The sequence below is a fragment of the Rutidosis leptorrhynchoides genome, chromosome 3 (assembly GCF_046630445.1).
Source record: "Rutidosis leptorrhynchoides isolate AG116_Rl617_1_P2 chromosome 3, CSIRO_AGI_Rlap_v1, whole genome shotgun sequence".
Lineage (NCBI taxonomy): Eukaryota > Viridiplantae > Streptophyta > Magnoliopsida > Asterales > Asteraceae > Rutidosis > Rutidosis leptorrhynchoides.
In genome coordinates, this window is record NC_092335.1 from 639,273,782 (window position 1) to 639,296,616 (window position 22,835).

Genomic DNA, 22,835 nt, shown 5'->3' on the forward strand with positions numbered 1-22,835 from the left:
TAGACATATCTTGCATTCTTTTAAAGTGTATATGTCCTAGTCTAGCATGCCAAAGTGTAGAATTATTTATGCTAGAAGTAGATATAAAAGCAAAATTAACATTCAAGTGATTAATGTTAAGTCTAAACATTCTATTGCATAAATAACCAAAACCAACAAACATACCATGTTTTGACAAAACAAACTTATCAGATTCAATCACTTGTTTATAATCACAACAATTTAACACACTACTGGAAACCAAATTTTTTCTTATTTGTGGTACATGCAAAACATCAAACAAACAAATAGTTTTTCCAGAACTAAAACACAAATCCACACTTCCACGTCCATGAACAGAGGCTGTTGACTCATTTCCCATATGAAGAATTGATCCATCAGTCACGGAATCGTAAGTCTTGAACTAAAATCTATCCTTGCATACATGGGTGGTGGCTCCCGAGTCAACCCACCACGCGACATCATCATCCTGCACAAAATAAGCCTCAGATATATATGAAACATAATAATTCTCATTTGAATTATTAAATATATTCTGACCTTTCGAGTTGTGGTTGTTTAAACCATTTCCCGAACCGCTTGTGCTAGATCCTTTGGCATTATTATTACCAAAAATAACCTTGCAATCCTTTTTCATGTGTCCAGTTTTACCACAATTCCAACAAGTCAATTTAGACTTCTTGTTCGGATTAGCCTTGTTATAACCTTGATGTTTACGTTTGCCCTTTTTGTCATTATTACTAGTGAACTTTTTATGTTCCACCATATTGACAACAGACGTACCAGCAACTTCGTTGCTCTTTGGCTTGTCATTATCCTGCAACCTGAGGGATTCCTCAATACGCAGATGACTACCCAACTCAACAAGAGTTAACTCCTCCTTCTTATGTTTCAAAGAATGTTTAAATTCTTTCCAAGATGGAGGTAGTTTATCAATTATGCTTGAGACTTGAATAGACTCATCCATGTTCATCTTATGTTGTGTGAATTGACCAAGTATACGAATGAGCTCATTGTATTGTTCCAAGACCGGTCTAGAATCGACCATCTTGTAATTATTAAAATTACTCACAAGGAACTTTTTAATAGAAGCATCCTCAGACATATACTTGGTTTCTAAACAGTCCCATAGTTCTTTAGAAGATTCAACATTTAGGTAAATATCAAAAAGGGAATCAGCCATACCATTGAGGATTAAACCTCTAGCGATGTAGTCATCGTTCTCCCACTTGCACCTTTTTCGAATTTGTTCAATAGTGGCATCATCACCATGATCTTCAGGAATTGGTGTGCTGAGTACGTACACCACACTCATGCTGCTCAGAAAGAAGTGCATCTTCTTTTGCCATCTCCTAAAATCAATTCCCTCAAACTTATCAAGTTTGGAGAAATTCGCCGTCATGTGTTTCATCGTAGCCGCCATCGATTATAACAAATAATTACTTTCGATTGTTGGAGGTTTTATTAACTTCTTTCGTGTAGGGTAAAATAATCGATAGCCGGATAAATCACTGAATCGTGGTATCACTTTCCGAAAGTAATTATTCGACCCTTATAGCCTGGGTTACACGAATATCACTTTGGGATAAGACAGAGATTAAATTCTTGTTTTGGCAGAAACAAGAATTCCTTTTGCAGAAGAATATTTTGGTGTTCGTAACTTGTGTCTCATCTCATGCATATTGGTTAATATATTTATATACACCCTTAATCATGAAAGAGTCTTTTATTAAAATCAATTGGCCGATTGATTAATAAAAGTATCTTCTATAATATTCAAAAGTGGTTACAGGAAGAATATTTCTATAAACATATATTATCACTTCCATCATTAAAGTAAAACTTGTTACTTTTACAATAAACAAATATTATATTTTACAACTATCAAAGCATGAGTGATTACTTTATAATAAACAAGTATTATTCCTTCCACTATTAAAGTAAAAGTGGGTCCAGGAATAATTCTTCCGTAATCACTCAAAATTGTGTTAAGTGTTTTCTTGCTACTGCCTCTTAAGGACCAGCAGCGCAAAAGTCAGCAAAAGGACCAGCAGCGCAAAAGTCAGCAAAAGGACCAGCAGCGCAAAGGAGTCAGCATAGGGACCAGCAGCGCAAAAGTCAGCAAACAGGACCAGCAGCGCAGAGGAACCAGCAAACAGGACCAGCAGCGCAGAGGAACCAGCAAACAGGACCAGCTGCGCAGAACAACCAGCACAGGGACCAGCTGCGCAGAACAACCAGCACAGGGACCAGCAATGCAGAACAACCAGCACAAGGACCAGCAATGCAGAACAACCAGCACAAAACACTTAGCCAAATTTCAGCTTACTAAGAAAACTTAGTACTGAAAACACTTAGTCAAATTTCAGGTAGACCAAGTCATGATAGTAAATAATGGAAAACCACTTTTAGGTCCGGGTAATCTATCACTTAATGGGTGTACACTCCGTACCTCCAAACCCATTTACAAGTGTAGATTAAAACCCACAATTACACTAAATTTCCAACAATCTTCAACTATGGATCCACAACTGGAAGTTGAGCTTGATGAAGTGATGGAATCTCTCAAACATGGAGAAGCTGGTCCATCTGTTACAGCCGAAGGTATGCCAGCAAACGCTCCTCTACTTCCATTTTTGTCATTTAAAGAAAGAGAAGCTCAAAGGCTGAATATATCTGTTGAAGAAAGGTGGCATAGAGATGAGTGGTGAAGGAATATAGAAAAAGAAGAATCAGAGTTCTACATCATCCACTCGACCAGCTACACTACATCAATGTTGCCAACCTGGGAATGACAATTGGTGTATATCTTGAAGTAAATGAGCTAAGACTAAGCACTCTTGAAGATCAAACTCTTTTTGTTGAAGCTCGCCAACTGGGCATGGTTATGGAAATTGTTGGTCTTTATGCAATCATGAGATTAGGATTATTAATAATATTTCTTGGTATTGCAGGGATATGCAAAATAACAATATTTCAGGCATTTCAGGCAGCCTAAACCTTCCTCCAAATGTCACTCTTAGGTTTGAAAATTCTCTATATAATGTGTGTGTGTATATATAATTTATTGATATTTTATGTGTTTATTTTTAGCCTTAAAGGGAACCCTGCATGTTCAAATGCCAGCATGGCACAATTCTGTCAATCATCAATGACACTTGTCAATCTTCTACAAAGCATACCATCAAGCTCAACCGATAACTGTCCACTTCAATCATGTCCAACGGACTATGAATACGCACCAGGGTCTCTAGTACCATGTTTCTGTACAGCACCGTTGCTTATCGGTTACCGATTAAAGAGTCCCGGAATTTCAGATTTTCCGGCATATTTCTATTCATTTGAGGTGTACTTAACCTCTGGTCTTCAAATAAATCATTTTCAGCTTGATCTTACATAAAAATGGCAAAATGGTCCTCGACTAGCAATGTATTTGAAGATTTTTCCTGTATTTTCCGGGCCCGGTTCAAATACGTTTAACAAAAGTGAAGTCTTACGGATTCGAAGCATGTTCACTTAATGGCAGATTCCGGATAGTGAAATTTTTTGTCCTTACGAGCTTCTCAACTTTACGCTTTTAGATCCTTATAAAGATTGTATGTGACTATAACCTAAGACTTATTGACATTTTTTATTCCTATTTCTTCTACTCACTTATTACTGATAGTAGAGGTGGCAAATTTGGTTAAGTGGGGGGCCTAAATGGTAAGTTTTCATATAGGTCGAAAGGACCGTGCAAGTTGGCTTGACTGGAAATACTGGTATTTTGTATAGCTGGCAAATGGGTCAGGTTGGGTCGGTTTGGGTAACGTGTCAAAATGATTTTGGGTTGAAATGGGTCATGGGTCAAACGGGTCAGATTTTTAAACGGGTCAAAATGAGTAAGGTTGAGTTGGGTCGTAACGTGTCAAAACGGGTCATGCGTCAAATGGGTCCAAACGGGTCGTATACCGTTACATTTGACATTTATATCTATGATTACGTTTTAAGTTTATATTTATAGTTTACGGTTACGTTTAAATTTACATTTTACTTTTTATGTTATGATTACGTTTAAAATAAATAGTTTTAAAAAAATGTAAAACCTTTTCAATTTTTAATTGCAGTTATTCCTACCTCGCCATCGTCTTCTGGTATAAGCAAGGGTGCAGTTGCAGGCATTGTTGTAGGGGCTATTGTTGGTGCAGTTTTATTATCTGCATTCATCTCACTTTATATCTTAAGATTAAACAGGAAGAAGTACCATGTGATATCAAGAAGACGACATGGTGTGTAACTTTATGGATTTTCTGTACCAATGTCAGTTAAGTGGTAAAATGGGTGGCTGGATGGGTTGGGTAATTGATCAACGTGGTTAGGTCAAAACTTGTACGAATTGGTATGAAATGTCCCGTTCATATTGATTATAAACGTTCCATATTAATTGATTTCGTCGCGACGTTTTGACCTCTATATGAGACGTTTTTCCAAGACTGCATTCGATTTTAAAGCAAACCATAACCTTTAAAATATTACGACTATTATCAAATAATGATAATCTAAAATATAGCGTTTTTCACACGACCATTACATAATGGTTTACAATAATATTACACATCAACATAAGTCTTCGAATGCAGTTTTAAACAATATTATGTAAGCATGGACTCCAAATCTTGTCCTTAATTTAGTATGCAACAGCGGAATCTATTAATAATCACCTGAGAATAAACATACTTAAAACGTCAACAAAATTGTTGGTGAGTTATAGGTTTAACCTTCATATTATTAAATCATAATAATAGACCACAAGATTTTATTTTTATAACACATCTCTTATCAGGCATTTCGCAAACTGCATAGAGATAAAAAAAATCATTCATATGTTGAACACCTGGTAACCGACGTTAAGTTAATGCATAGAATATCTACAAAACAGAACCTCTCGTCTGTATAATAATCTCGAAGTACTAAACCATCCATAACCTGAATGGGGGTTGTTAAACCCAATAGATCAATCTTTAGGATTCGCGTCAATTAGGAGCCATTTCCCTAATTCTTAGGCTACCAGACTTGAAGGGCGATATTCGGTTTAATAATCCAACCATAGAATGTAGTTTCGCATACTTGTGTCTATTTTGTAAAACATTTATAAAATTGCATGTATTCTCATCCCAAAAATATTAGATTTTAAAAATGGGACTATAACTCACTTTCACAGATTTTTACTTCGTCGGGAAGTAAGACTTGGCCACTGGTCGATTCATGAACCTATAAAAAATATGTACATATATATCAAAGTATGTTCAAAATATATTTACAACATTTTTAATACATTTTAATGTTTTAAATATTTTCAGTCAGCTGTTCTCGTTAGTAACCTACAACTTGTTGTCCATGGTTAGATGTACAGAAATAAATTGATATATATTATCTTGAATCAATCCACGACCCAGTGTATATACGTCTCAGGCTAGATCACAACTCAAAGTATATATATTTTTAGAATCAACCTCAACCATGTATAGCTAACTCCAACATTACTGCATATAGAGTGTCTATGGTTGTTCCAAATAATATATATACATGGGTCGATATGATATGTCAAAACATTTGCATACGTGTCTATGGTATCCCAAGATTACATAATATATTAAAATACATGTATAATACAATATAAGTTAGCTAGGATATGATTTGTATAGATTTGTTACCAATTTTCACGTAGCTACAACAAGTAAAAATATCCAATCTTGTTTTACCCATAACTTCTTCGTTTTAAATCCATTTTGAGTGAATCCAATTGCTATAGTTTCATATTGAACTTAAGTTTATGAATCTATACAGAAAAAGTATAAGTTTATAGTCGGAAATACAGGTTACAAGTCGTTTTTGTAAAGATAGTCATTTCAGTCGAAAGAACGACGTCTAGATGACCATTTTGGAAAAAACATACTTCCACTTTGAGTTTAATCATGATTTTTGGATATAGTTTCATGTTCATAAGAAAAATCATTTTCCCAGAAGAACAACTTTTAAATCAAAGTTTATCATAGTTTTTAATTAACTAACCCAAAACAGCCCGCGGTGTTACTACGACGGCGTATATCCAGTTTTACGGTGTTTTTCGTGTTTTCAGGTTTTAAATCATTAAGTTAGCATATCATATAGATATATAACATGTGTTTAGTTGATTTTAAAAGTCAAGTTAGAAGGATTAACTTCTGTTTGCGAACAAGTTTAGAATTAACTAAACTATGTTCTAGTGATTACAAGTTTAAACTTTCGAATAAGATAGCTTTATATGTATGAATCGAATGATGTTATGAACATCGTTACTACCTCAAGTTTTGTGGATAAACCTACTGGAAAAGAGAAAAATAGATCTAGCTTCAAAGGATCCTTGGATGGCTTGAAAGTTCTTGAAGCAGAATCATGACACGAAAACAAGTTCAAGTAAGATTTCCACTCGAAATAAGATTGTTATAGTTATAGAAATTGAATCAAAGTTTGAATCTGAGTATTATCTTGTATTAGAAAGATATCTTAATGTAAATAAGAAAGATTTCTTGAGGTTGTATGATCACTTTACAAGATTGGAAGTAAGCTAGCAAACTTGGAAGTACTCTTGATTTTATGAAACTAGAACTTATAGAATTTATGAAGAACACTTAGAACTTGAAGATAGAACTTGAGAGAGATCAATTTGATGAAGAAAATTGATGAATGAAAGTGTTTGTAGGTGTTTTTGGTCGTTGGTATATGGATTAGATATAAAGGATGTGTAATTTTGTTTACATGTAAATAAGTCATGAATGATTACTAATATTTTTGTAATTTTATGATATATTTCATGCTAGTTGCTAAATGATGGTTCCTACATGTGTTAGGTGACTCACATGGGCTGCTAAGAGCTGATCTTTGGAGTGTATATACTAATAGTACATACATCTAAAAGCTGTGTATTGTACGAGTACGAATACAGGTGCATACGAGTAGAATTGTTGATGAAACTGAACGAGGATGTAATTGTAAGCATTTTTGTTAAGTAGAAGTATTTTGATAAGTGTCTTGATGTCTTTCAAAAGTGTATAAATACATATTAAAACACTACATGTATATACATTTTAACTGAGTCGTTAAGTCATCGTTAGTCGTTACATGTAAATGTTGTTTTGAAGCCTTTAGGTTAACGATCATGTTAAGTGTTGTTAACCCATTGTTTATTATATCAAATGAGATGTTAAATTATTACATTATCATGATATAATGATATATTAATATATCTTAATATGATATATATACAATTAAATGTCGTTACAACGATAATCGTTACATATATGTCTCGTTTCGAAATCATTAAGTTAGTAGTCTTGTTTTTACATATGTAGTTCATTGTTAATATACTTAATGATATGTTTACTTATCATAATACCATGTTAACTATATATATATATATATATATATATATATATATATATATATATATATATATATATATATATATATATATATATATATCCATATATATGACATCATATAGTTTTTACAAGTTTTAACGTTCGTGAATCACCGCTCAACTTGGGTGGTCAATTGTCTATATAAAACCTATTTCAATTAATCAAGTCTTAACAAGTTTGATTGCTTAACATGTTGGAAACACTTAATCATATAAATATCAATTTCATTTAATATATATAAACATGAAAAAGTTCGGGTCACTACAGTACCTACCCGTTAAATAAATTTCGTCCCGAAATTTTAAGCAGTTGGAGGTGTTGACGTATCTTCTGGAAATAAGTGCGGGTATTTCTTCTTCATCTGATCTTCTTGTTCCCATGTGAACTCAGGTCCTCTACGAGCATTCCATCGAACCTTAACAATTGGTATCTTGTTTTGCTTGAGCCTTTTAACCTCACGATCCATTATCTCAACGGGTTCTTCAATAAATTGAAGTTTTTCGTTGATTTGGATTTCGTCTAACGGAATAGTAAGATCTTCTTTAGCAAAACACTTCTTCAGATTCGAGACATGAAAAGTGTTATGTACAGCTGCAAGTTGTTGAGGTAACTCCAGTTGTTAAGCTACTGGTCCGACACGATCTATAATCTTGAATGTTCCAATGTACCTTGGATTTAGTTTCCCCCGTTTACCAAATCGAACAACGCCTTTCCAAGGTGAAACCTTAAGCATGACCATATCTTCAATCTCAAATTCTATATCTTTTCTTTTATTGTCCGCATAGCTCTTTTGTCGACTCTGGGCGGTTTTCAATCATTGTTGAATTTGGATGATTTTCTCGGTAGTTTCTTGTATTATCTCCGGACCCGTAATCTGTCTATCCCCCACTTCACTCCAAAAAATTGGAGACCTGCACTTTCTACCATAAAGTGCCTCAAACGGCGCCATCTCAGTACTCGAATGATAACTGTTGTTGTAGGAAAATTCTGCTAACGGTAGGTGTCGATCCCAACTGTTTCCGAAATCAATAACACATGCTCGTAGCATGTCTTCAAGCGTCTGTATCATCCTTTCACTTTGCCCATCAGTTTGTGGATGATAAGCAGTACTCATGTCTAGACGAGTCCCTAATGCTTGTTGCAGTGTCTGCCAAAACCTTGAAACAAATCTGACATCCCTATCAGAGATTATAGAGACTAGTATTCCATGTCTTGAGACAACTTCCTTCAAGTATAGACGTGCTAACTTCTCCATTTTGTCATCTTCTTTCATTGGCAGGAAGTGTGATGACTTGGTGAGACGATCGACTATTACCCAAATAGTATCATAACCACTTGCAGTCCTTGGCAATTTAGTAATGAAACCATGGTAATGTTTTTCCATTTCCATTCTGGGATTTTAGGTTGTTGGAGTAGACCTGATGGTTTCTGATGTTCAGCTTTGACCTTTGAACACGTCAAACATTCTCCTACATATTTAGCAATATCGGCTTTCATACCCGGCCACCAAAAGTGCTTCTTGAGATCTTTGTACATTTTTCCTGCTCCGGGATGTATTGAGTATCTGGTTTTATGTGCTTCCTTAAGTACTATTTCTCTCACATCTCCAAACTTTGGTACCCAAATTCTATTAGCCCTATATCGGGTTCCGTCTTCCCGAATTTTAAGATGTTTCTCTGATCCTTTGGGTATCTCATTCTTCAACTTTACTTCTTTTACAACCCCCTGTTGCGCCTCCTTTATTTGAATAGTAAGGTTAGTACGAATAATTATGTTCATAGCTTTTATCCGAATAGGTTCTCTGTCCTTTCTACTCAAAGCGTCGGCTACCACATTCGCCTTCCCCTGGTGGTAACGAATCTCAAAGTCGTAGTCATTTAACAATTCAATCCACCTACGCTGCCTCATGTTTAGTTGTTTCTGATCAAATATATGTTGGAGACTTTTGTGGTCGGTATATATAATACTTTTGACCCCATATAAGTAATGCCTCCAAGTCTTTAATGCAAAAACAACAGCACCCAATTCCAAATTGTGAGTCGTATAATTTTGCTCGTGAATCTTCAATTGTCTAGACGCATAAGTAATTACTTTCGTTCGTTGCATTAATACACAACCGAGACCTTGCTTTGAGGCGTCACAATATATCACAAAATCATCATTCCCTTCAGGCAATGATAATATAGGTGCCGTAGTTAGCTTTTTCTTCAACAATTGGAACGCTTCCTCCTGTTCATCCTTCCATTCAAATTTCTTTCCTTTATGCGTTAACGTAGTCAAGGGTTTTGCTATTTTGGAAAAATCTTGGATGAATCTTCTGTAGTAACCAGCTAATCCTAAAAATTGACGTATATGCTTCAGAGTTTTCGGGGTTTTCCAGTTTACAACGGTTTCAATCTTTGCCGGATCAACCTGAATACCTTCTTTGCTCACAACATGTCCGAGGAATTGAACTTCTTTCAACCAAAATGCACACTTTGAAAACTTAGCGTACAGTTTTTCTTTCCTCAACAATTCCAGTACTTTCCTCAAATGTTCTTCATGCTCTTGATCATTCTTTGACTAAATAAGTATGTCATCGATGAAGATAATTACAAACTTGTCGAGATATGGTACACACACTCTGTTCATGAGGTCCATGAACACAGCTGGTGCGTTAGTCAATCCAAACGGCATAACCATAAACTCATAATGACCGTAACGCGTTCTGAAAGCAGACTTCGGAATATCATCCTCCTTCACCCGCATTTGATAATACCCAGAACGTAAATCAATCTTCGAATAAACTGACGAGCCTTGTAATTGATCAAATAAGTCGTTGATTCTCGGTAGTGGGTAACGGTTCTTGATGGTAAGTTTGTTCAACTATCGGTAGTCGATACACAACCTGAATGTACCATTCTTCTTTTTGACAAATAAAACAGGAGCTCCCCATGGTGATGTACTTGGTCGTATGAAACCACGCTCTAGAAGTTCTTGTAATTGGCTTTGAAGTTCCTTCATTTCGCTGGGTGCGAGTCTGTATAGAGCACGAGCTATTGGTGCAGCCCCCGGTACAAGATCTATTTGAAATTCAACGGATCGGTGTGGGGGTAATCCCGGTAATTCTTTCGGAAATACATCGGGAAATTCTTTTGCGACGGGAACATCATTGATGCTCTTTTCTTCAGTTTGTACTTTCTCGACGTGTGCTAGAACAGCATAGCAACCCTTACTTATTAGCTTTTGCGCCTTCAAATTATTAATAAGATTTAGCTTCGCGTTGCTCTTTTCTCCGTACACCATTAAGGGTTTTCCTTCTTCTCGTACAATGCGAATTGCATTTTTGTAACATACGATCTCTGCTTTCACCTCTTTCAACCAGTCCATGCCGATTATCACATCAAAACTCCCTAACTCTACTGGTATCAAATCAATCTTAAACGTTTCACTAACCAGTTTAATTTCTCGATTCCGACATATATTATCTGCTGCAATTAATTTACCGTTTGCTAATTCTAGTATAAACTTATTATCCAAAGGCGTCAATGGACAACTTAATTTAGCACAGAAATCCTTACTCATATGGCTTCTATCCGCGCCTGAATCAAATAAAACATAAGCAGATGTATTGTCAATAAGAAACGTACCCGTAACAAGCTCCGGGTCTTCCTGCGCTTCAACCGCATTAATGTTGAAGACTCTTCCTCGGCCTTTCCCATTATTATCCCCCTGATTTGGACACATATTTGTAATGGCCCTTCTTCCCGCATCCGAAACAGGTAATGTCTGCATAACTTGTTTCGGCATTATTTGTTCCCTTAGCCATTGATCCGTAGATTTTACACTTTGTCGCACCATGGCCCTTTCTATTACACTTAGTACACACTGCTGTACAAAGCCTAATTGGATGGTATCCTTCACATCTCTGGCAGAATTTCTGCCTCTTGTTGTTATTGTTGGGATTGTTGTTGTTGCGGTTGTTATTGTTGTTGAAACGGTTGTTGTAGTTGTTGCTTAGGTGGTTGTTGTTGTTGCGTTTGTTGTTGCGAAAATTGGTGCGATTGTAGTTATGATTGTTGGGTTGATTATTGAAATTTTGACCCTTGTCACTGGTTTCTTCCCATTTCCTCTTGACTTGTTTTGTATTGGCTTCTTCGGCCGCCTGTTCTTTAATCCTTTCCTCAATTTGATTTATAAGTTTATGAGCCATTCGACTTGCCTTTTGTATGGAGGCGGGCTCGTGTGAACTTATATCCTCTTGGATCCTTTCCGGTAACCCTTTTACAAATGCGTCAATTTTCTCTTCTTCATCTTCGAACGCTCCCGGACACAATAGGCACAACTCTGTGAATCATCGTTCGTACGTGGTAATATCAAACCCTTGTGTTCGTAACCCTCTAAGCTCTACCTTGAGCTTATTGACCTTGTTTCTGGGACGGTACTGCTCGTTCATTAATTGTTTGAATGCTGACCACGGTAGTGCGTAAGCAGCATCTTGTCCCACTTGTTCGAGATAGGTATTCCACCATGTTAACGCAGTACCTGTGAAGGTATGCGTGGCGTACTTTACCTTATATTCCTCAGCACATTTGCTTATAGCAAACACAGATTTGACCTTTTCGGTCCATCATTTCAGTCCGACTGGTCCTTCAGTTCCATCGAATTCTGGAGGTTTACAGGCAGTGAAAACCTTGTAGGAGCATCCTACACGGTTTCCTGTGGAGTTAACTCCACTGCTAGACCCTGAGTTATTGTTGTTTTGCATTGCAGCCTGTACCATGGCTATATTTGCTACAAGGAAAGCACGGAAGTCTTCCTCACTCATGTTCAAGTTCTGACGAGTAGTCGGTGCCATTTCCTTCAAAAATAGCCAAAAGAATTAAGTTAATCATATAGAATATTAAGAGTAGTCAATAGTATTTCGTAGCATAATATGAACTCATTTATAAAAGCTTTTTCTTCATATTAGCGTTTTATAATTTTTAATTCGGGTAATACCTACCCGTTAAGTTCATACTTAGTAGCTAACATACAATTCAACTACTACAATTCTATATGAAAACTGATTATAATAATATTTCACATTCAAACTTTTATACAATATTTTACAAACTTACAATACCGCTATTTTACATATAGCATGAAATATAGCACATAAAAGCTCTGATACAAAACGGTTGCGAAGACAATTCTAGTTAATACGCAAGTCGTTCAACAAAGGCAATAAAGACACGTAATTCATAAGTCTAGAAACAAGTCATGCATTCTGATTTTACTATGACTACTTCCCATCCTTGGTCTTGTGGAACATAACCGTTGTGACTGTTGACAAGACAGCATGTTGTAATTTCGTCAAAAGGACGAGGGTTTCATAATGTCCAACAGCCCCGTAATAATCTAAAAACCTTGTTTCTCATCTCAACTACCGAGTCCATCACTTGTGGGAATGTTTTATTTAAAAGTTGCAACCCAATGTTCTTTTTCTCAATTTGATGAGAAGCAAACATTATTAACCCGTAAGCATAACATGCTTCTTTATGTTGCATGTTAGAAGCTCTTTCTAACTCACGAAATCCTATGTTGGGATATGTTGAGTCAAAATAGGTTCTTAACCCGTAGCGTAAAATTGCATTTGGGTTCCCCGCATTTAACGCTTTAAAGAAAACACGGTGTAACTTACGGTCTCCCCAATGTGATATACCCCACCTATCAAAGGAAAGCCTTTTATAAACTAAGGCATTTCTGGAAAGTCTTTCAAAAGTTTGACAAGTTAATTTCGCCATAACTAAATGTGTTGATGAATTCTGACCGACTCTAGACAAGATTTCCTCAATCATATCCTCTGGTAGGTCTTCTAAAATATTCGGTTGTCTACCCTTAACGTCCATTTTGTTTTTATACTGTAAAATAGACAAGGATTAGATTCGTAAAAGATAATTAACAAACAATACAAGCAATTTTTACATAGAACATAAAAGTACAAGCACACTATATTACATATATTACACAACATGATTACAACTCTTTAATCCGACTCACTCGTTTCTTCTTCTTCGGACTTGGTTCGTTTTGCTAATTTCTTAGGGATATATGATGCTCCCCTAATACGAGCTGTCGTTTTCCATAATGGTTTAGAAAAACCTGGTGGTTTAGAGGTTCCCGGGTCATTGTTATATTTTAGGAAATACGGATGGTGCCGATACATATAAAGTTCATCGGGGTTGGAATCGGGTTTCTCTATTTTTATACCTTTTCCCTTATTATTTTCTTTCGCTTTATTAAATTGGGTCGAGGTAATTTCTATAACATCGTCGAAATTCTCATCGGGATCCGATTCATCGGAGAATTGGTAATCTTCCCAATATTTTGCTTCCTTAGCGGAAACACCATTGACCATTATTAACTTTGGTCCATTGGTTGAGAATTTTCTTTTATTTGACCGTTTTTCTATGGTTCCTAATACTTCCCCCTCCGGAACCTCTTCTTCTTCCAGTTCCTCTTCTTCTGGTTCCTCTTCTTCCGGTTCTTCTTCTTCCTGTTCTTCTTCTTTCGGTTCTTCTTCTTCCGGTTCTTCTTCTTCCGGTTCTTCGGGAATTTGTGAATCTTCCCAATATATATTCGACTCTTCATTATTATTAGGTGAGTCAATGGGATTCGTGCTAGAGGTAGACATCTATCACACAATATCAAACACGTTAAGAGATTAATATATCACATAATATTTACATGTTAATAATATATAGTTTCCAATAAAAATGTTAAGCAATCATTTTTAAAGAAAACACGGTCGAAGTCCAGACTCACTAATGCATCCTAACAAACTCGATAAGACACACTAATGCAAATTTTCTGGTTCTCTAAGACCAACGCTCGGATACCAACTGAAATGTCCCATTCATATTGATTATAAACGTTCCATATTAATTGATTTCGTCGTGAGGTTTTGACCTCTATATGAGACGTTTTTCCAAGACTGCATTCGATTTTAAAGCAAACCATAACCTTTAAAATATTACGACGATTATCAAATAATGATAATCTAAAATATAGCGTTTTTCACACACCATTACATAATGGTTTACAATAATATTACACATCAACATAAGTCTTCGAATGCAGTTTTTAAACAATATTATACAAGCATGGACTCCAAATCTTGTCCTTAATTTAGTATGCAACAACGGAAGCTCTTAATAATCACCTGAGAATAAACATGCTTAAAACGTCAACAAAACTGTTGGTGAGTTATATGTTTAACCTTCATATTATTAAATCATAATAATAGACCACAAGATTTCATTTTTATAACACATCTCTTATCAGGCATTTCGCAAACTGCATAGAGTAAAAAAATCATTCATATGTTGAACACCTGGTAACCGACGTTAACTTAATGCATAGAATATCCCCAAAACAGAACCTCTCCTCTGTATAATAATCTCGAAGTACTAAACCATCCATAACCTGAATGGGGATTGTTAAGCCCAATAGATCTATCTTTAGGATTCGCGTCAATTAGGGGCCATTTCCCTAATTCTTAGGCTACCAGACTTGAAGGGCGATATTCGGTTTAATAATCCAACCATAGAATGTAGTTTCGCATATTTGTGTCTATTTTGTAAAACATTTATAAAACTACATGTATTCTCATCCCAAAAATATTAGATTTTAAAAATGGGACTATAACTCACTTTCACAGATTTTTACTTCGTCGGGAAGTAAGACTTGGCCACTGGTCGATTCACGAACCTATAACAAATATGTACATATATATCAAAGTATGTTCAAAATATATTTACAACATTTTTTAATACGATTTAATGTTTTAAATATTTTCAGTCAGCTGTCCTCGTTAGTAACCTACAACTAGTTGTCCATAGTTAGATGTACATAAATAAATTGATATATATTATCTTGAATCAATCCACGACCCAGTGTATACACGTCTCAGGCTAGATCACAACTCAAAGTATATATATTTTTGGAATCAACCTCAATCCTGTATAGCTAACTCCAACATTACTGCATATAGAGTGTCTATGGTTATTCCAAATAATATATATACATGGGTCGATATGATATGTCAAAATATTTGCATACGTGTCTATGGTATCCCAAGATTATATAATATATTAGACTACATGTATAATACAATATAATTTAGCTAGGATATGATTTGTATAGATTTGTTACCAATTTTCACGTAGCTACAACAAGTAAAAATATCCAATCTTGTTTTACCCATAACTTCTTCGTTTTAAATCCGTTTTGAGTGAATCCAATTGCTATGGTTTCATATTGAACTTAAGTTTATGAATCTATACAGAAAAAGTATAAGTTTATTGTCAAAAATACAGGTTACAAGTCGTTTTTGTAAAGGTAGTCATTTCAGTCGAAAGAACGACGTCTAGATGACCATTTTGGAAAAAACATACTTTCACTTTGAGTTTAATCATGATTTTTGGATATAGTTTCATGTTCATAAGAAAAATCATTTTCCCAGAAGAACAACTTTTAAATCAAAGTTTATCATAGTTTTTAATTAACTAACCCAAAACAGCCCGCGGTGTTACTACGACGGCGTATATCCAGTTTTACGGTGTTTTTCGTGTTTTCAGGTTTTAAATCATTAAGTTAGCATATCATATAGATATATAACATGTGTTTAGTTGATTTTAAAAGTCAAGTTAGAAGGATTAACTTCTGTTTGCGAACAAGTTTAGAATTAACTAAACTATGTTCTAGTGATTACAAGTTTAAACCTTCGAATAAGATAGCTTTATATGTATGAATCGAATGATGTTATGAATATCATTACTACCTCAAGTTTTGTGGATAAACCTACTAGAAAAGATAAAAATGGATCTAGCTTCAAAGGATCCTTGGATGGCTTGAAAGTTCTTGAAGCAGAATCATGACACGAAAACAAGTTCAAGTAAGATTTCCACTCGAAATAAGATTGTTATAGTTATAGAAATTGAATCAAAGTTTGAATATGAGTATTACCTTGTATTAGAAAGATATCTTACTGTAAATAAGAAAGATTTCTTGAGGTTGGATGATCACTTTACAAGATTGGAAGTAAGCTAGCAAACTTGGAAGTATTCTTGATTTTATGAAACTAGAACTTATAGAATTTATGAAGAACACTTAGAACTTGAAGATAGAACTTGAGAGAGATCAATTTGATGAAGAAAATTGATGAATGAAAGTGTTTGTAGGTGTTTTTGGTCGTTGGTATATGGATTAGATATAAAGGATGTGTAATTTTGTTTACATGTAAATAAGTCATGAATGATTACTAATATTTTTGTAATTTTATGATATATTTCATGCTAGTTGCCAAATGATGGTTCCCACATATGTTAGGTGACTCACATGGGCTGCTAAGAGCTGATCATTGGAGTGTATATACCAATAGTACATACATCTAAAAGCTGTGTATTGTACGAGTATGAATACGGGTGCATACGAGTAGAATTGTTGATGAAACTGAACGAGGATGTAATTGTAAGCATTTTTGTTAAGTAGAAGTATTTTGATAAGTGTCTTGAAGTCTTTCAAAAGGGTATAAATACATATTAAAACACTACATGTATATACATTTTAACTTAGTCGTTAAGTCATCGTTAGTCGTTACATGTAAATGTTGTTTTGAAGCCTTTAGGTTAACGATCCTGTTAAGTGTTGTTAACCCATTGTTTATTATATCAAATGAGATGTTAAATTATTACATTATCATGATATTATGATATATTAATATATCTTAATATGATATATATACAATTAAATGTCGTTACAACGATAATCATTACATATATGTCTCGTTTCGAAATCATTAAGTTAGTAGTATTGTTTTTACATATGTAGTTCATTGTTAATATACTTAATGATATGTTTACTTATCATAATACCATGTTAACTATATATATATATATATATATATATATATATATATATATATATATATATATATATATATATATATATATATATATAACATCATATAGTTTTTACAAGTTTTAACGTTCGTGAATCACCGGTCAACTTGGGTGGTCAATTGTCTATATAAAACCTATTTCAATTAATCAAGTCTTAACAAGTTTGATTGCTTAACATGTTAGAAACACTTAATCATATAAATATCAATTTCATTTAATATATATAAACATGAAAAAGTTCGGGTCACTACATGGTATGGGCCGTGTGGGTTGATCGAAAACAAGTTTTCTACAATTTCTGCCTAAAGATTTCTTTAAAATATGATACGCATTGATATAAGGAGTGTTAGGTTGCAGGCATTTTTTTTAACAGCGATTGGGGTCACTCGAGGGGGACTAAACCACCCGCTGCGATCATCTCCCGTTTCGACTATGCCGATGCAGCGATAATAACCCCGCCCCCATCGCTGCCCGGGAGAAAACCTTGAAACTGATCCAAGGGCACAGTCAAGTAAAACCCCCCCCCCCCTCCCCTTTAACACCCCCCCCCCCCCCCCCCCCCCCCACCAAAAAACGATATGGGAAAGGTGCCATAGGTGGATACTTCATGGCAGGGATGAAATTGTGTTTTTAATATGTAGTCAACGGGGGTCGAACTCCTGACCTCCCCTAAAGGAAGCAGACCACCAACCGCTGAACCATATCACAACTTCGTTAGGTTGCAGGCATTAACAATACTTCTTGGGTGACTTGTATACGTTTGACCCATTTTTGTATATAGTCTTGTTTATTATATCTATTGACCTGATAGGTATATAACAGAACACGTGTAGACCTGTTTGTACAAATGGTATGTTTGACAATACTAGCAGGTAGCCGGTAGCTTATAACTGGTAGCTTGTAGCTGGTAGCTTTTTATATGTATTTAGGTGTTTGACAGAGTAGCTGGAATTGTTAAAATAAACAGTAAAATGACAAAAAGCTAGGTGCTTTTTCTCAAACGCTAGTTCTATTAGCTTTTTTTCTCCGTCTAAAAGCTTTAAGCTCTTCTAATCAAACGAAGCTTTTTTATAATATAGGAGCTTTCTCATAAAATCTAAAAGCTAAAAGCTCTTGGAAGCTCCAAAAAGCTCCGTGCCAAACATAGCCTAATTGGGTCGAAGTTGTCACATCTAAATCTCACATGCAATGTCTGATCCAGAAAAGGTTGCACACTTTGACTAATGAGGTCAAACTAAATTTGCTTATGAATTTGAAATTAAAAGCTAGTCATTTTGACCTCGCCTTTTGCAGTTTCAATGGCCTCTCTTAAAATTGAAGGAGTAAAAAGTTTCAGTTATGAAGAAATGAAACAAGCTACAAACAATTTCGATGTTGGGAGTGAAGTTGGGCAGGGTGGGTATGGAAAGGTATACAAAGGCGTCTTTAACGACGGGACTATTGTCGCCATTAAACGGGCCCAGGAGGGATCACTTCAAGGAGAAAAATAATTTCTTACCGAAATAGAGTTATTGTCAAGGCTAAATCATAGAAGTTTGGTTTCTCTGCTTGGATTTTGTGATGAAGAGGGTGAGCAGGTAATAACTACTTGTATAACCGTTTTGCTACGTGTTTTTTCTTTTGTAACAGTTAATGCAATCTATAAAGATTAACAACAATCTTTCGTTTTTCTAGTAAAGCGACTTAGGAAGCACATTATGAACATTTAGGGTGACTTATGAGTTATGACTCATTTAACCTTTTTTTTCCTTATAAGTTTAAAGTTTACTAAATTGACCCGTTAGAGATAAAGTACAAACCGATTTGGCCAGTTTTTTTGGAAAATTGGTCAAACTTGCTTGCTTGCACAAGTAGCTTTAGGTTATATGACGAGTAATAAAATATTCTGAATCATCAGATTTGTGCATGCAGATGTTGGTTTACGAGTTCATGCCTAATGGCACCCTCAGAGAGCATTTATCAGGTGTGTCTTAATAAACTTATTTACTTTTCTATAATATAAAATCTACTAGTGTATGTACTATTTGAAGTCTTATTCGCATTCCAACTGTCAAAAAAAGAAAATTTTCATTCAATTCAGAAGGGATTGAAGACAAACTTATGTATGAAAGAAATAAGAAAGGATGGTTTACAAACATTATTGTTTTCTGAGTTTTCTGCTCTGTTGGTTAGTGTATTATACCCCATTTTGCTAACAACGTCTCTTGGTTATTAATTTGGCATTTAGAATCCTTTGTTTATCAAAAATTTGCAATCAGTGTCCCTTCAAGGGACGCTGTTAGCAAAATGGGGTATATTGAAAATTTGCAATCAGCGTCCCTCCGAGGGACACTGATTGCAAATTATTGTTAAACAAAGGATTCTAAAGACCAAATTAATAACCAAGGGACGTTGTTAGCAAAATCGAGTATGATACAGGGACCAACGAAGCAAAAAAGTCTTGTTTTCTTAATGTTTTGTTTAGAAAGTTAAGACTTTTTTGCACCGATAGTCCCTTGTTTATACATCAAATTGCATGCCGTGTCCCTATCATTGTTTTTAGCTCCGGTGGTCCCTTAATTTTACAAACGTTGCCTTGGTGGTCCCTCTGCGTATTTTCCGTTAAAAATATGTCTGTTAAATGTCATCATGTGATGTCATTTATGAAGTTTAATTCTTCTTAGACGTCATCACGTGATGGCACTTAACGGACATTTTAACGGAAAATAGACGGAGGGACCACCATTGCATCATTTGTAAAATCAAGGGACCAACGGAGCTAAAAAAGACAGGGACGCGGTATACAAATTGATGTATAAACGAGGGACCACCGGTGCAAAAAAGCCGAAAGTTAAATTGTTTCATTTGGGTGTAGTTACAGAGAAGTATAAAGAATCGTTGAGTTTTGCAATGAGATTAAGAATTGCATTGGGTTCAGCCAAGGGCATTTTGTACCTACATACTGAAGCTAATCCTCCTATATTTCATCGAGATATTAAAGCTACAAACATTTTACTCGATTCAAAACTCAACGCAAAAGTTGCCGATTTTGGACTTTCACGACTTTCCCCAGTTGCTGACATGGAAGGAATTGTTCCTGGTCATGTATCGACAGTCGTTAAGGGAACTCCTGTAAGAATCTTTCGTTTATTACTACAGTTTAACTTTAACTGTCAAATAAACTAAATTTTAACTTCAAAAACATAAATTAAGGCCTTTGGTTATATTTTAAAGAGTAAATTATACCAGTTGTCCTCGTGTTTTACATAAAATTACGCCAGTTATCCTTGTCTTCTGAAAATTACAGCGATAGTCCCTCTGATTTTAATGAAATTACATCAATTGTCCTTATCTTTTGAAAATTATAGCGATAGTCCCTCTGATTTTAATGGAATTACATCAATCGTCCTTATTTTTTTTAAAAATTACACTGATCGTAGCCGTTAAAATCGATAGTGAAATTTGAAGTGGCACTAAAACATAAGTGTCACATTAAGTTTTGATGATTCGAGTCTAAATGTCTAATTTTATTTATTTATTTTGCAGGGTTACCTTGACCCGGAGTATTTCTTGACTCATAAACTGACAGACAAAAGTGATGTTTATAGCTTGGGTGTCGTTTTTCTTGAACTGTTGACTGGGATGCACCCGATCACACATGGCAAGAACATTGTTCGACATTGGTAGTAGGGACATCTAACCATGGAAAGACTTCATGAGGTCCTTTTTGAAGCAAAGGGTGATCATCAAAATCGAATATAGATCGATATAGGGTGGAAAACATGAGTGATCTAAGCCAAGTTGTGCCACTTTTTACGAAGGAAGATAAGATGAAGTCGTTTGATCGTGGCTTGAAGTGATCTTGCAAGAGCATGACACCTAATAAGGCAGCTTCATAAAACCAATATCCTTGGTATAAGAACAACTCCTCTCCTAACCAATATAATTAACGGTTTTGGGAAGCTCAGTGATAAGTTGTGCATGTTTTTTGTATGTGTTTTCCTGATTATCATCTTCATCGGTTCTTGACATGACTATTTGTGATGATGATATGGATATATGGTGGTAGATCACAAAACTACCTTATATTGAACCTATAAGATAAGGCTGTTAAAAAAAAGGACAGTATATAAGATAAGATACACTGGTCATACAGCCATTTAGAATTAATATATATCTTGTCTCAATATGTAGAGGAATATAACTATACACGATATTTATGTAATTAATGGAATGCCAACTATATATGCATATTAAATCTCATCACAACAATGTATGTGCTTCATATTATCTCTGATGATGTTGTTAATCCATGTGCGTACTGCATATAAGAAAGGGAAATTCGCCCAAATACACTATTTTTTAAACTTTTATTCCAAAACACACTTTCGGAGAAAAAATTGTCTATTTACACCGTTAGGTCGACCACTCAGTGGGTCGACTACCCCTTTACCCGGTCGACCACTTTAGTTTTCAAGGTAGTCGACCTCCATTCTTCATTGTTGTTGGTCGACTACTTCAGTTATATGGTCGACCTAAGGGTCGACCGAATTGTAGGCCTAAACTCGGTCGACTAACATAGTCGACCACAGCTGCTTTGTAGTCGACCGATAAGTTGGTCGACTAATCATAAAAACATACTACTAGTGGATAAAATATATCAGATAAGATTATTGCGAATTTAGATAAGGTTTTTATTTAAGTTTACTGTGTTAGCAATGTACCTTCAATGTACCTTGGAGATTTATTTACCATTATGTGCTGTGTTATGTTACCATCCAATTTAGTGAAATAAACTTTAATTTGAACAACAAATATTATATATTATCTCATACTACATTTATGGATTACACAACAAATAACACAACTTACAGACATATAACATACACGACAGTTAAACAGAAAACATACGAACACACATACCTAACATTCATGACTGTTAAACACATTTTAAACACAAAGAAGAAGCTAATCATCACTCAAATTGTAAGTGGAGCCAAATTGTGTTGAGCATGAGTCTTCACGTTTTCCTTTACCCTTGCCCTTTACCAACCCCTTCGACTTTGCCATTGTTTTTGAGTTACACTTGGACTTTTGTTTACCTTCAGAAAGATCATAATGTGCGGTGCAAGTTGATCTAGTATGTCCATATTCCAAGCAACGACTGTATTTTCTTTTAGATTTGAAATTGTCTTTGTCCTCTCCTTGGGACGGTATACGAGCAGTACTCTTCGATCTACCCGATTGTCGCTTTGTAACCAATGGCGGTAGGACGGTTTATAGGTGTCCTGGATCTATCCATTCAGAAATATGATCTAGCGGGTTAATATCTTCCAAGTATGCCGACTTGTACGTTTCAGTGTGAAAATACTTCTGAACGTGTGTAGTAACGTTACGTAGGACAAAATACCTTGCTACTGCCATTACATGTCCACAGCGTATACCGGAAAACTGCCATTGTTTACATGTGCAAGTTTTATCTTGTAGATTGACT

At 35.2% G+C, this 22,835-nt stretch overlaps 1 pseudogene; it reads left to right on the forward strand.

The window, feature by feature from the left end:
- Positions 1–2,519: 2,519 nt before the first annotated feature.
- On the forward strand, positions 2,520–21,157 carry LOC139902409 (probable LRR receptor-like serine/threonine-protein kinase At1g06840; annotated as a pseudogene).
- Positions 21,158–22,835: the final 1,678 nt, after the last annotated feature.